Source organism: Schistocerca nitens, chromosome 2 (assembly GCF_023898315.1).
Source record: "Schistocerca nitens isolate TAMUIC-IGC-003100 chromosome 2, iqSchNite1.1, whole genome shotgun sequence".
Taxonomy (NCBI): domain Eukaryota; kingdom Metazoa; phylum Arthropoda; class Insecta; order Orthoptera; family Acrididae; genus Schistocerca; species Schistocerca nitens.
In genome coordinates this window covers 437,198,722-437,214,542 of record NC_064615.1, presented here as the reverse complement: position 1 = coordinate 437,214,542, position 15,821 = coordinate 437,198,722, and positions in this window count along the sequence as shown.

Sequence of the window (15,821 nt, the reverse complement as noted above, 5' to 3'; positions counted from 1 at the left end):
TCTGCAACAAGTTGAAATCGAGAAACAGCATGTTCTACAATTGATCGAAGTGTTTCTGGGGTCAGGTTCAGAATGTGTTGCGCAATGCGTGCCTTCAATGCAGCTAAGTTCACAATCCGGTCACTGAACACAACATCTTTTAGAGAGACCCACAGCCAGAAGTTACACGGATTAAGATCAGGTGAAAGTAGCGGCCAGGCTGTAGGGAAATGGCGACTGATAATCCTAGCATTTCCGAAATGGTTCTTCAGCAGCTGCTTGACTGGATTTACAATTTGCAGGGGTGCACCACCTTGCATAAAAATAATCCTATCCACACATCCAAGCTGTTGCAGTTGTGGAATGACGTGGTTGCGCAAAAGAGACTCATAGCGCTTACAAGTGACGGTACACGTAACAGGACCGGAAGCACCTGTCTTTTCGAAAATTTATGGCCCTACGATAAATGATACCGTCAACCCTCACTACACACTGACCTTTTGTGGAAGAAATGGTAATGGCTGATTTGCGTGTGGATTTTCCGTTGCTCATATTTGACAATTCTGTGTATTGACGTATCCTGTCAGATGGAAGTCGGCTTGGTCTGTCCACAAATCTTCCTGGGCCAATCATTGCCCACTTCCATGCGAGGAGGAAATTCTAAACCAAAGGTCTCTCTTTCTGACAGGTCAACAGGAAGCAACTCGTGCACATGACTAATTTTGAGTGGATAGCAAAGAAGGATGTTTCGTCTGATTTTACGGACCGTGCTCACGGTTATGTCCAATGTTCGGGCAATTCTCCGTGCACTACACGTTTGCACACCACCATTCGTCTCCTCCTTCACTGCTGTGGGCATTGCTTCCACTGACGTCGAATCAATTCCTTTCCTCCCTCTACCAAATTGCATACCAAAAGAACGCGTTTTTCGAATTTCCGTCTTTTCGAATTTCCGAATCATTTTCTCCAGAACGGACCAACGGCTGTTTTCAAATCCTTCAGTGTCCGGAACTTCTGCAGAGCGACGTGTGCAGTTATCGTTCTTGTAATACAGCGCCGGCCGAAGTGGCCGTGCGGTTAAAGGCGCTGCAGTCTGGAACCGCAAGACCGCTACGGTCGCAGGTTCGAATCCTGCCTCGGGCATGGTTGTTTGTGATGTCCTTAGGTTTAACTAGTTCTAAGTTCTAGGGGACTAATGACCTCAGCAGTTGAGTCCCATAGTGCTCAGAGCCATTTGAACTATTTTTTGTAAAACAGCTTTACAAGCAGAGCGCAATCCGGCACTGAGACAGTCATGGCGAACGTCGTAGACGCGAAAGGAGGAAAAGCCGTGTACCTGGCATGTGTATACCAACTTCTATGGGTTGTGCGCATGCCAGGTGTTTTCATTTACGTATTCTGACACATACAGCGCCATCTATTGATCAACTTTCACGCTATTTTTTTTTCTTCTGCCATACGTTTTCCCCCTTCTCCGATAATATTCCGTTGCAATTTGACGTCATTCTGAACAGTGGTGTTATTTCTACAGCGCTTTGAAAGTTTAACTTCAATTATAATCACCCTCTATATCAAAATAAAATATAAGATGTATTTATTTAATGAATATTTTAATATTTCGAAAATAATCACCATTCTTACTTTTATTTTTTATACTTCACTGTGACTACTTTCTGTGCTGTTGGCCATCATCAGAATTGTGAATGTTATACAATAAATATTGTTGACTTTAACAGATCCGATGATGAGCACCCTAGTTGAAACAAATCGAGTGTGAACTATTAAAACATGTAATCTAGACTGACCTCATTAACCAAATAAAAATAAATAATTAGTTAATTTACAAGATACATTACAATACAGTACCTAACCAGAATGGAACAATTACAAATAATGAAGAAGAAGCCGAAGTTCAGTCGATTTAAACTTGTCTCTCTATCTGGAGTAGTAAGCACTCACTCATTACAACTCACTTCAAGTTGGAAGTACTTACTTCGGATGTGTGGCTACGGATTTGCAGTGGCACTCCTGACGTAATAAACAGACAAGCCAACACAATTACTTTATTGTTTTTGCAGCCTATATATGATTTTGACGCTGATTCTGCCTGACGGGACGTATTTTATCTAGTTACAAATAATTATAGTCGGCTTACAACGAAAGTGGTAGAACAGAGGTAAGATCTGCCCAAACACACAATCTGGTAGGGAAAAACCTACCCATGGTACCATCAGCTCTAGGTACTTATATCGTTTGCAAGATGAAGGACAGATCAAAAAGGGAAGATATAGGCTTGATATTGTAATCTCTCATGCCATGCAGTACAGTAATGGGAACTATGGGATCCATTCATCCTGTAGCTTGATCAACGTACTTCAAAGCTAAGGAAATTTTTTTGGAATATTCTACACATGGTAGCTGAACGAAACCCAGTTTGGGTTAAAACTTCGTGTGATATATTTGACCATGCAAAAATTACTCATTTGGAAGAACTGCGCCGGCCGGGGTGGCCGAGCGGTTCTAGGCGCTACAGTCAGGAACCGCGCGACCGCTACGGTCGCAGGTTCGAATCCTGCTTCGGGCATGGATGTGTGTGATGTCCTTAAGTTAGTTAGGTTTAAGTAGGTCTAAGTTCTAGCGGACTGATGACCTCAGAAGTTAAGTCCCATAGTGCTCAGAGCCATTTGAACCATTTGGAAGAACTGCAGTGAATGTTTTGTTTGATAGAAACGTAGAGTCGAGGCAGTTTTCTTTTAATATAATTTCCCATAAACATAAGTAATGGTACCTCGACCTAGACAAGAATGACATACTGAATAATACGTACATGTTCAACAAAGCGATTTGCTGTTCGTAAACTGTTTTACTTTACTGCTAAGAGATAAATTATATCATCATATTGTTCATCGAGAATATATGGGTCTCCTGTAAATGCATAAAACTGCAACCAGCCACTTTTTTGAATAGTCATGAAACATGGACCTTGCCGTTGATGGGGAGGCTTGCGTGCTTCAGCGATACAGATAGGCGTACGGCAGGCGCAACCACAACGGAGGGGTATCTGTTGACAGGCCAGACAAACGTGTGGTTCCAGAAGATGGGTAGCAGTTGCAGGGGCAATGGACTGCTTGATTGATCTAGCCTTGTAACATTAATCAAAACGGCCTTGCTGTGCTGTTACTGCGAACGGCTGAAAGCAGCTTTACTGCATGGTTAAATAATGGTGGCGTCGTATTGAATAAAATATTTCTGAGGTAAAATAGTCCCCCATACGGATCTCCTGGAGGGGACTACTCAACAGAAACAAATCTGGCGTTCTACGAATCGGAGCGTGGAATAACAGATACCTTAATCAGGTAGAACATTTAAAAAGGGAAATGGATAGTTTAAAGTTAGATATAACGGGAATTAGTGATGTTCAGTAGCAGGAGGAATAAGACTTCTGCTCAGGTGAAGACAGGGTTATAAATACAAAATCGGATAGGGGTAATGCAAGAGTAGGTTTAATAATGAAAAAGAATATAGGAGAGCGGGTAAGCTACTATGAACAACATAATGAATATATTATTGTAGCCAAGATAGACACGAATCTCACGCCTACCACAGCAGTAGAAGTTTATACGCCAACTATCTCCACAGATGACGAACAGATTGAAGAAATGTATCACGAGAGAAAAGAAATTATTCAGATAGTGAAGGGAGACGAAAATTTAATAGCCATGAGGGACCGGAATTCCGTAGTACGAAAAAGAAGAGAAGGAAAAATAGTAGGCGAATACGGACTGGCGGTAAGGAATGAAAGAGGAAGCCGCCTGGTAGAAATTTGCACGGAGAATAACTTAATTATAGCCAACACTCGGTTTAAGAATCATGCAAGAAGGTTGTGAATGTGGATGAGGCCTGGAGACCCTGGAAGGTTTCAGATTATATAATCTGAGATTTAGGAACCATGTTTTAAACTATAAGACATTTCCAGGGGCAGATGTGGACTCTGACCACAATTTATTGGTTATGAACTGTAGATTAAAAGTGAAGAAACAGCAAAAAGGTGGGAATTTAAGGAGATAGGACCTGGATAAAATGAAATAACCAGAGGTTGTAGAAAGTTTCAGAGAGTGCATTAGGAAAAAATACAGTAGAAGAAGAATAGGTAGCTTTGAGAGATGAAATAGTGAAGGCAGCAGAAGATCAAATAGGTAAAAAGGTGAAGGTTAGTAGAAATCCTTGGGTTACAGAAGAGATATTGAATTTAATTGATGAAAAGGGATAATATAAAAATGCAGTATATGAAGCAGGCATAAAGTAATAGGCTACAAACGTCTCAAAAATGAGACCAGCAGGAAGTGCATAATGGGGAAGCAGTGATGGCTAGAGGACAAATGTAACGGTGTAGAGGAATATATCATTAGGGGTAAGATAGATACTGCCTCCAGGAAAATTAAAGAGACATTTGGAGAAAAGAAAACCACTTGCATGAATACCAAGAGCTCAGATAGAAAACCAGTTCGAAGCAAAGAATGGAAAGAGGAAAGGTGGAAGGAGTATATAGACGGTCTACACAAGGGCGACGTACTTGAGGACAATATTATGGAAATGGAAGAGTACTTAGATGAAGATGAAATGGGACATATGGTACTGGGTAAATAATTTGACAGACAACTGAATGACCTAAGTCGAAACGAGGCTCTGGGAGTAGACAATATTCCGTTAGAACTACTAATGGCCTTGGGAGAGGCAGCTCCAACAAAACTCTACCCTCTGATTAGCAATAAATATGAGACGAGCGAAATACCCTCAGACTTCAAAAAGAATATAATAATTCCAATCCCAAAGAAAGAAGGTGTTGATTGGTGTGAAAATTACCGAACTATCAGTTTGATAAGTCACGGCTGCAAAATACTAACACGAAATCTTTACAGACGAATGGAAAAATTGGTAGAAGCCGACCTCGGGGTAGATCAATTTGGATTCTGTAGAAATGTTGGAACATGTGAGGCAATACTGACCCTACGACGTATCTTAGAAGATAGATTAAGGAAAGGAAAACCTACGTTTCTAGCATTTGTAGATTTAGGGAAAGCTTTTGGCAATGTTGACTGGAATACTGTCTTTCAAATTCTGACGGTGGCAGGGGTAGAATACAGGGAGCGAAAGGCTATTTGCAATTTGTACAGAAACCAGATGTCAGTTATAGGAATCGAGGGGCACGAAAGGGAAGCAGTGGTTGGGAAAGGAGTGAAACAGGGTTGTAGCCTATCCCTGATGTTATTCAACCTGTATATTGAACAAGTAGTAAGTGAAACAAAAGAAAAATTTGGAGTAGGAATTTAAATCATGGAGAAGAAATAAAAATTTTGAGATTTGCCGATGACATTTTAATTCTGTTAGAGACAGCAAGGGACCTAGAAGAGCAGTTGTACAGACTGGACAGTGTCTTGAAAGGAGGATATAACATAAACATCAACAAAAGCAAAACGAGGTTAATGGAATGTAGTCAGCTTAAATCAGGTGATACTGAGTGCATCAGATTACGAAATGAGACACTAAAGTAGTAAATGAGTTTTGCTATTTGGGAAGCAAAATAACTGATGATGGTCGAAGTATAGGAGATATAAAATGTAGACTGGCAATGGCAAGGAATGCAGAAAGCAGAAAGGTGGAAGGAGTATATAGACCGTCTATACAAGGGTCTTGACTAGAAGAAGTGACCGGTCGGTAGGACATGTTCTGAGGCATGAAGGGACCACCAATTTAGTATTGTAGTCCAGTGTGGATTGTAAAAATCGTGGAGGGAGACCAGGAGATAGATACACTAAGTAGAGTTGCAGTAGTTAAATGGAGATGAAGAAGCTTGCACAGGATAGAGTAGAATGGAGCCTTTCCTCAAACCAGTCTCTGGACTGGAGACCACTTCAACAACGACAATACATTTATTAATCCTTTAACCAGTTTTCGTACCTTTTGAGGTTCATCTTCAGATGGTTTTTCTGGAAGTTAAATGTATATTTCTTGCACAATGCTGGGTGCAGGCTCTGTGACTAGGAGATGGAATGTGCTTAAACCTATCGCCTTGAGTATTATTTAACTGTCGATAGGGATGAACAATTTTTAGCATTTTACTTATTGCAACAATATGGATAGCTTTTCTGTTAGTGTCCATCTGTCTGCTTCCATTTTGATGAGCAGTTGGTACATCACTTCACACATTTTTATACAGTCTGTATGTATTTACACTGTGACATCGAAATTTTGCCAACATGCTGCATGTGCCATACTACTGTTGCATGATACAAATATCTTGACACAAAGATATTACACAGGCCTACTTTGCTTAGAGAGGTTATTTGTTTCTGATTGCATTATTAATGTCGATATATTGGCAAATACTTTAATCAGAACCACCGTTTACGTCAGAGCACAAAATAAAATAAATAAATGTATGACTACAAGAACAAGCTTAAAGTGATCTGGTTTCGTATTTCTATTCATATATTAATATATAATACAGTCTATTCATGAGCAAATGCTTTAATCAAGTAGGCATTTACGTGAATGCCCATGATTAAATTAATACAGTCTTACAGTATTTGCAAAGAAATGCAGCTGTCTATTTGACCATGAACTTTATAGTTGAATTTAGATAATAACAAAATTTCAAATGATATGATGACTCATTTCTGTTCTTACAGATTAGGTTAGATTAGTGCTTGTTCCATAGATCATGAATACGACACTTTGTAATGATGTGGAAAGTGTCAGGTTAATAAAAGGTGTCTATACAATATATTACATTACACAAAATATTACATGACACTTAATATTTTTAAGTTTTTTTTCTTTTCTTTGTGGGAGTTGGGGAAATTACCCACATACTATTTCGAAAAATTCATCTAACGAGTAGAAGGAGTTGCCATTAAGAAATTCTTTTAATTTCCTTTTAAATTCTCTATGGCTATCTGTCAGACATTTGACGCTGTAAGGTAAGTGACCAAAGACTTTTGTGGCAGCGTAATTTACCCCCTTCTGAGCCAAAGTTAGGCTTAACCTTCAGTTGTGAAGATCATCCTTTTTCCTAGTGTTGTAGCCTTGTACACTGCTATTACTTTTGAATTCATTCGGATTGTTAATAACAAATTTCATAAGTGAATATATATATATTGTGAGGCTACAGTGAGGACATCTAACTCTTTAAATAAGTGTCTGCAGGATGATCTAGGATGAGCTCCAGCAATTATTCTGATTACATGCTTTTGTGCAATTAACACTTTTTTACTCAATAATAGGTTACCCCCAGAATGTGATGCCATATTAAAGCAGAGAATAAAAATAGGCTTGGTAAGGTAATCTACTGAGGTGTATATCATCAAAATTTACAATGACTCTAATAGCATAAGTAGCTGAACTCAAATGTTTCAGCAGGTCTTCAGCATGTTTTTTCCAGTTCAACCCCTCAGCAATGCACACTCCTAGAAATTTTGAATATTCTACCTTAGCTACTGATTAACTGGATCTGGAATATTAAGAAAGATAGCTTGTGTTTTTTTGACTAAATGTAATATGTGTAAAATTTATAGCATTTGTAATGAATTAAACCAGTTAGTATGACCATGCAGTTTATATTTAAAACCAAGAACAAAAGTTGAAATGAATTGTTGACTTATTTCTGTGCTTAAATTAACGTGATCTTGAATATTAGTAAAGGCAAATTCTCTTTATTTCAGGTAGAGGTAATATTTATAAAAGCTATACTTTTTGCAATGGACTGCAGCTGTTTATATGACCATAAGGTTTAAATTTAAAACAATAACAAAATTGCAAATTAACTGCTGACTTATTTTGTTACCTACATTAACATGATCTGCAATATTAATAAATACAGGTTCTGTTTATTTCAGCAAGAGGTAATATGTATAAAAATACTGATTTATGTTAACAGTAGAGGGTTTCAGCATTTAGAAACATAGTAGAGGTTTTATTGTGTGCTAGGATATTTAGGGTGACACCAGTGTAGTTAGAATGTAAAGAGAAGGATAGTGTATTAGGAGGGTGTCAGGTTAGGGGAGTTGGTTCGGGAGTTGATGTAGGGTTGGTTGATTGATTACTTGTTGTAAACAAGTAACTCTTCGAAGTTCTGAAGGAAAAATTTGTTTCTCAGTTGATGATGGTCATTGAGTATGTAGTAAGACGCTGTATTTGTGTTGAAAAAGATTTCAGTTTCTATAAGAAGGTCAAGTATCATCCCTTTGTTGGCAAAATGGAATATGTTCTATGTTCACTGCAGAATGATTGTGTTGGGAAAGATGTGAGGCAAAGCAGAATTTGTTCAGTTTTTATAGACAGAGTGCATCTACATGTTCTTTAAATCTCATTGTGAAGCATCTACCAGTTTGTTCAATGTAGAAGCTTGGACATGAGTTGCCAATGACCTTCTATACACCCGACATTCGATACTGCTGTATAGTGGTTTTGCTGGTGTGTGTGATTTCATTTTGGATTTTGTTGGTGAAGAATCTTATTTTTATGTTGTATGTCTTGAACAGTTTGGCAATTTAGTGATACATCGTCCATAGGAAAGGCAGGCTTAAAAATGTCGTCTTCCTGTTTGAGGGTGGTTGTTCAGCAGGTGGTTGATTTGATTTAATTATGTGTGTTAGTTTATCTACTGTAGCAGGCTTGTACCCATGGCTGGAGGCAACTGATTTAATTATTTCTGTTTCTGTTTGTGTTTTATTTGTGTCCATTGGGATTTTAAGCATGCAGTAACCATTGTTTTGAGGAATGCTTTTCTGTGATTTTCATTTGAGTTTGTTACATCAAGATAGTAAATGTCTTCTGGTGTTTCATGTTTTATGGTTAACTGAATTTTGTGGTGTAATTTATTAAGTTATTTGGCGAGATTTTATATCTCTTTTGTTGTTCCATTCAACAGAATTAGTGGGGCGTTTGAATAGCGTTTGTAATAAGGCAGCTTGTCTTTCAGTTGAGTTTCAGATCTAAAAAAGTTGTTTCCGAGATTTTTCACATATATGTCTGCTAACAAGCCTGCAAGACTACTACCCATTGTCAGTCCACCTCCCTGAATGTAAAACTACTACCAATAAGCTCAAAACTGTTTGTGATGAAGAAGTTATTTTCAAATACATATGACTTAGGGGAACATCATTAAGTTCCATTGTGATTTTATAGCTTGGACTATTGATTGTGTTCACAGTGGGATATATCGGACATTCTGGTTTAGGGATCTTGGTTGTGATCTCAACGTTGGTGCTGATGGGTTCATCACTACACAACGTTTAGCTTCTGTTGGTGCCAACAGAAAGTTGCAGTTCTTAAATAACTTTCTAATTTTATTTGGGAATTTTGGAGTCAGTTAATATGCTATTGCTTTTACATAATTATTTCTGAAGAATTCACAAGTTTTGTTGATGTAATCTGATTCATATACGACAAACAGATGTGCTGCATTTGTCTACTTTGAAAATGAGGGCATTCTCGCTTGAAAGTATCTTGTTTATGTCACATATGTCCCATGTTCATTATTCATCTTATTGCACCTTTTGTTCTGGTGAATATTTCTCATAATGATGTTGTTTGCTTCATGGGCTATAGCATTTTGTTCATTGTGTTGTAGTTTAGCTGCTTTGCGTGCAATGACTGTGCTAACTACTAGATCTTTAATGTTGTTTTTACTTGGTAATACTGCTGTTAAGGGCTTTGTTTAACAGCTTTAATTCATTACTGCTGAAGCACATTTCTGTAGTATTTATCACTTCGTCAAATCCTTAAATTCAATTCGAGAAAAGATACTGGGGGACTTAACTGCTTTCTCTGAAATCAGAGCACATATCTTTTTCTCATGTCTATATGAGATGAGAGTGCGTTCTCTGTTGTTATATAAATTGTAATAGTCCAGAAAGAGCTTGCATACTTGAGCAACAAGTTCATGGCTTACTTCTAAGTGAATATTGTACAGCTTTTAATTGAGAAGACCTTCCTTATCGTAAAGAGATTTGATGTCAGTTTTTACCAAACAATTTAACATTGTGCTTTTCATATCGTTCCTGACATTCTTGGAGTCATTATTTTTATTCTGATGTAATTTCGAGCCACGGTTTTCTGAACCACACTTCTTGTTAAATCTTATTACCGGGATAGTTTTCGTTAGTTTAAGTTTACATTTCCGAAATTCGCGCATTGTTCTCATTGGCATGGTACCAACAGATTAAGCTTACCCATTATGGATATTATGGAACCAATGACTCTTAATTGAATACAAATACATGAAATTACAACACCCCACTGTTTTGAATAGTTGTTTATTATTCCATGAACTGGTTTTCGAACCTTAAAACGAGTAGTTAGTCAACTAACCCTACACCACCTCCGACACTCCTCCCCTAACACCCCTTCTCTAACCCTCCCCAATCCCTCTCTTCACATCCTAACTACACTGGTGACAACCTCAATATCCTACCACATAGTAAATCTCTACTACTAAATGTTGAAGCCCTCTACTGTTAAGAAACATCGGTGCTTGTATACACATTGCCTCTAGCTGAAATACACAGAACCTGTCTTTACTAATACTTCCGATCACGTAAATGTAGGAACATAAATTAGCGATCAGTTCATTTGAAATTTTGTTCCTGTTTTAAATTTAAAGCTCATTGTCACATAAACAGCTGTAGTTCTTCGCAAATAGTATAGCTTTTATAGATATTTCCTCTAGCTGAAATAAATAGAATGTGCCTTTACTAATATTCCAGATCACGTTAATGTAAGCACAGAAACGACAACAGTTCATTTGAATTTTTGTTCTTCGTTTTAAATATAAAGAGCATGGTCATACAAACAGCTTTAGTTCATTACAAGTACTTTTATACATATTACATTTATCAAAAAAAGAAGGGAATTTACCCTTACTGACATTATTGTAAGAACAGAAATAAGTAAGCAGTGAATTTGAAGTTTTGTTATTGTTTGAGTTTAAATATAAAGTTCATGGTAATACAAAAAATTGAGTTTCATTGCAAATGCCATAAGTCTGTATTACTTTATTCCTGGGCCTTCATCTTAATGCCAATCTTGATTTAAGTATCTGCTCATAAATTGACTGTATTATATGTTAATATACAAGTATAAGTAAGACACCAGATCACTTTAAGTTTGTTCTTGTAGCGATTCATTTATTTTTGGTTTTATTTTATTTTGTACTCTCATATTAACACCTGTTCTGACTAAAGTATTTGCCCATATATCAGCTTTAATACATGCAATCAAGAACAAATAACATCTCTAAGCTAAGTAGGCTCTGTCATAGCTTTGTCTCAAGATATTTGTAAGAAGCAACAGTTGTATAGCACATGATGTATGCTGGCAAATTTTCAATATCACAGTGTAAATACATACAGATTGTATATTAATGTGTGAAGTGATGTACCATCTGGCCATAAAAATGGAAACAGACAGCTGGACACTAACCCTTCTATTGCAGTGTCCAAAAAACTAAATATTTTCTGTCCATATCGACAGTTAAACACTATTCATGGCGGCAGAATAAAGCATGTTGCCGCTGCTTGTCACAGAGCCAGCACCCAGCATTATGCTAGAAATAGGTATGTATCTTCCAGGCGAACCTGAAAAGGTTGGAAAACAGATTAATGGAATAATAAATAGCTATTCAAAAAAGTGACTGGTAGCAGTTTTATGTATTTACATTCAGTTAACAGTCACGGATTCTAAAATAACCATACTGGACAAACTTCATAATTTAATTCTCCGTAGTTTATTATTTCAAGCTTCTGTAGCTTTAGTTGTTTACTCAAGCTGTTACACTTAGAGTGGCGAAACACAGCAGATACCACTTAGGAATATATTGTGGAGATAATTGGCTGGCACAAGCTGAAGAGGTTGTGACATGCAGCTCTCGATGACGTTGTGCTGCAATGTCATTGGCTGGGAGGTCTTAGTCTGTCGCTGCAGGTTAGCCTTGAGTGATGAATGTGACACAGTGAAAGGTTATCCCTCTCTACGATGGGGAAATCAAACAGGGCGAACCCTTTGGTAGTTTCCGTTGAGAGCTTTTCATACCTAACAACAGTGTTCCATCCTCTCCCCTCCTTTACAGTAAACAACAAAACTAATACAGACTGAACACTTCAAATGCACCCGAAAGATATGCAAAGATCATCGGTGTCACTTTTGACCTTTGTCAGTGGAATTTTACCGGGCACGGTGAGTCGAAACTTTTCGATTGTGACTACTGAAACCGCTGTTCTGTTTCAAAATCTCGTATCTATGTTTCATCAAATGCAACGGTCGTTTTCAGGAACTGTTCTTCTTCGGTTCGATAACAATGAAGCAATTCTTCTACTATCCTTTTGCGACCCGCTTTCTGCTCTTCACTCAGCTCGTGCAGAACCCATCTGGCAGCAACTTTTCTCGTCTTCAATTTTTCAGTTATGATCCAGTAAACTGAAGTGACACACATTCTTCTCTCACATACAATGTCCTCAGATGTTAGTCGTCGATCTTCTCTGAAAACGTCATTAACAATAACCTGAGAGTTGTAGTTGATCCCCTTGGGCATCTTGCGTTGTCCTCAGTGCTTACCCGGTCTTCACGGAAACGAGGAAGCGAGCAGACCATCATGATACTGTGCTACGATCCATTACAGTATATCTACACAGCTCTCTCACAGGGTTGTAAATTTCCGTAAACATTCGATATTTATGCAGGAACGCTGATCACTCCCTGTAAAGGTCGCGCATGCACAGTGTACAGGACGTAAGAAATGACTCTCGCACTGTATTCCCGCCTCCAAAGCAGTGCCCATCACCATGAATATTGTTTTTATTAGTACATTTCAACAACTTTACACGTGTAGGACGAGAACTTTTGTCTTCAAACCTGCATATATATATATATATATATATATATATATATATATATATATATATATATATATATATATATATATATATATATATGCAGGTTTGAAGATATACTATTATAATAAAATTTTAAATAAATAATATATATATATATATATATATGTATATTATTTATTTAAAATTTTATTATAATTTTATGAATTTTATGGCTCCTCAAAATTGTTAGTAACTATTATTGTGTTAATCTGGTATTGGTGATACTAACATACTGTATGATTAGCACTGGCCTCCATTTTAGGATGTTCACCCACGCATTGTTTCTCGCAAATAAAATTAATTATGTTTCAGTACTGTGAAATGGGCGTAAATAAAGAAATTATTAGGGTTCACATGATCAGTCCACTGAAATACTTCTCACTCAACGATAAATTACTATATATGGGGTTTTGACAAAAACACAGCCAGAAATGCGTGCTTCAACATAAATGCAGATACTAGTGAAACCTGCAGGCTGCACTGTTGTATTTGATCACTAACAGAACCTGTGGTATGTCCTCAATACGTTGCAAGTGGCAGTTGTTGTCAGGACAGTGTCTGTGTAGCTGTGAGTGCACCATGTTGGAGCTAAGTGAATTCAAATATGGGCAAACTGTTGACGCCCGTATGATGAGGTGCTTCCATAACCAGAGAGCCGAAGAGTTTTGTGTTGCGAGAGGCACCGTTTCGAAGACAGTGAAAACTGAAAAGTAACATCCGCTTACTCTCAACGTAACGAAAGTATACGCTGAGTGATCATGACAAAAGATAATTGAAGAGGACTGTGACGGCAAATAAAAGGACGGCAGATGGCCAAGTCACTGGATAACTGAACGTCGCACTCACGGGCCCTGTAGACAGCAAAATAACACAAAATGATCTGCATACGCAGGAATTTCTGGGTGAGGTGGTATTCCAAAACTAATTATCAGTGATGCGAATCCCCGTAATAGGAAAATGGGGCGCCGTAGCTATAACACCTGGACTGTGGAGCAATCAATGTTTCCAACTTCTGGACGAGTGTACTTCCGAAGAGTGGAACATGGCTAGAGTTCCGTGATCATGAGAACAACTATATCGTGGTATTCCGCTGGCCTCATGGTTACCCTGTAGGGTTGCATTACAGCCAAGTGTTATGCGACAATATTTTGTTGATGAGGTCCATCTCTTGGTACAGTGTTTGTTCCCCAACGGTGATGGTGTTTTCCCACATGACAAGGCACATCGTCTCATAGATCACATCCGGACTGTTGTTGTGAGCACGTGGAGTAGTTGTCGCATCTGCACAGACCACCACAATCACCAGGTCTCAATATTACTGAGACCTTGTGGTCGACTTTGGAGAGAAGGGTGCGTGATCGTTATCAACCACCGTCATCGGTAGATGGGAGCGCCATTATTTATCAGGAAGAATGATCTACAATTCCCTTGAAAACCCTACGGGACATGGTCTTATTCATTCCGTGACTACAGTTAGCTGATTCGAATACCAACTGGTTTCCTAGGCCGTATTAGGCATGGTAATGTATTGCGTTTCCATATTTTTGTCCAACCCATGCACACTAGTGTTATTACTTTATGTAGTAATTGTAGTGCTTAATTCCCGATATAAGGACGGTTTAGTGTAACGGTTACCGAATGAATTTCTGAAATTCTTCCGCGTTGTCAGAAATTCGCGCCAATTTATCGTGTGAATCTCGGCAGCACTGTAATAATACTGCTATTTCGTCACCTTGCTTACGTTATTGATGTCATCCCACTGAAAAATAATCCTTTGCTCACTGATTTAAATTTTTATGGGAGGACTAGTAGTAATGGGTACCAAAGTCGGTCATCGACTACATCAAGTGAAACGTTTTCACGAAAGTAGAGGTGCTTGTTTGTAACCGACTATTGTAAAATACCTCAAGTGACAATTAATTGACGCAGGTACAAAATACGTACGTGCAAATGTTGCAAATGAAGTAGTTAAATGATTTCTGAATGTTTCACAAACTTATCGAAGGTAGCGTCTTTGTTTGATCGCCGTGTGATGAATGTAATCATCCTACAGGATTTACAAAATTATATTATGTAGTTACTGGAATTATAAAATTAGCTTCCGACAGTGAATTCCTGTTTACATATCCAGTCAGAAACTGTGAAACATTGTTTCCACTGATTAAAGAGAAAAATCACCGACTATTACTTTCTATAAAGTTTTACGAACCCGAACGGGTCATCAGTCTTCGTTAGACAGCTTAACTTCTAGAGGCTTTTATAGAGGGTAAACTGTGATTACGACCATTAATTTAAAGTTCCACGTCGCAAGGTCCAAGGCACAACATCCGCCGTTCTTCATTAAGGACACGTCAATATAACATGCTACGTGACACTGTGAAGCTGCTAATGAAATTTACACAGCAGATGGTACTTTAAAGCATGAATTTCATAGTACTTACGTTGCCCGCGCAGAAGTAAATGTTTACCAAGACTTCAAAATAGCTATTTTTCAAGTTGCCTCTTCAGTTTTAGAGATGAAGTCCTTGTCGATGGGATCCTGCGTTAACAACCTTATCCTGAATACTAAGTTTGGCTTAAACAGTGTCAAATGATTTGTGCTTAAAAATACGATTTGTATTAAATAATGCGACACAAATTACAACAATCTTCGTCCATCATAGAAATCATATGCACGGAAAGATATCATTCTTAGGTTTCAGAGTAAACGCAAGCATTCTAATGTGCTAAGATTGAAAGAGTGCTGACGGTGACGGTGTACTGAATAAATATCTGTGTTCTTACATCACTCGTACCTATTCTCCGTAATACAGGTTGTAACAGAGTGACGTCTGAAAATTTTGAGAGATTATAAGGGATCATTTGTTGAACTTCTTGCATTAGCAACCTATAGCCTGAAATTTGAAGTAAAGT